Raw genomic sequence first — 258 nt, forward strand, 5'->3', positions numbered from 1 at the left:
GGATAGTCACATAATACACTGTAACCATTGTCAATCGGGATAGTCACATAATACACTATAACCATTGTCAATCAGGATAGTCACATAATACACTATAACCATTGTCAATCAGGATAGTCACATAATAGACTGTAACCATTGTCAATCAGGATAGTCACATACTACAATGTAACCATTGTCAATCGGGATAGTCACATAATACACTGTAACCATTGTCAATCAGGATAGTCACATAATACACTGTAACCATTGTCAATC

General features: G+C 35.3%; 1 protein-coding gene across 1 annotated transcript in view; it reads left to right on the plus strand.

Moving 5' to 3' along the window:
• LOC110441897 (cytosolic 10-formyltetrahydrofolate dehydrogenase-like) overlaps positions 1-258 on the plus strand; it is a 58974-nt gene that overhangs the window by 47058 nt on the left and 11658 nt on the right. The window lies entirely within an intron of this gene.

This window comes from Mizuhopecten yessoensis, unplaced genomic scaffold, assembly GCF_002113885.1.
Source record: "Mizuhopecten yessoensis strain PY_sf001 unplaced genomic scaffold, ASM211388v2 scaffold221, whole genome shotgun sequence".
Taxonomy (NCBI): Eukaryota; Metazoa; Mollusca; class Bivalvia; order Pectinida; family Pectinidae; genus Mizuhopecten; species Mizuhopecten yessoensis.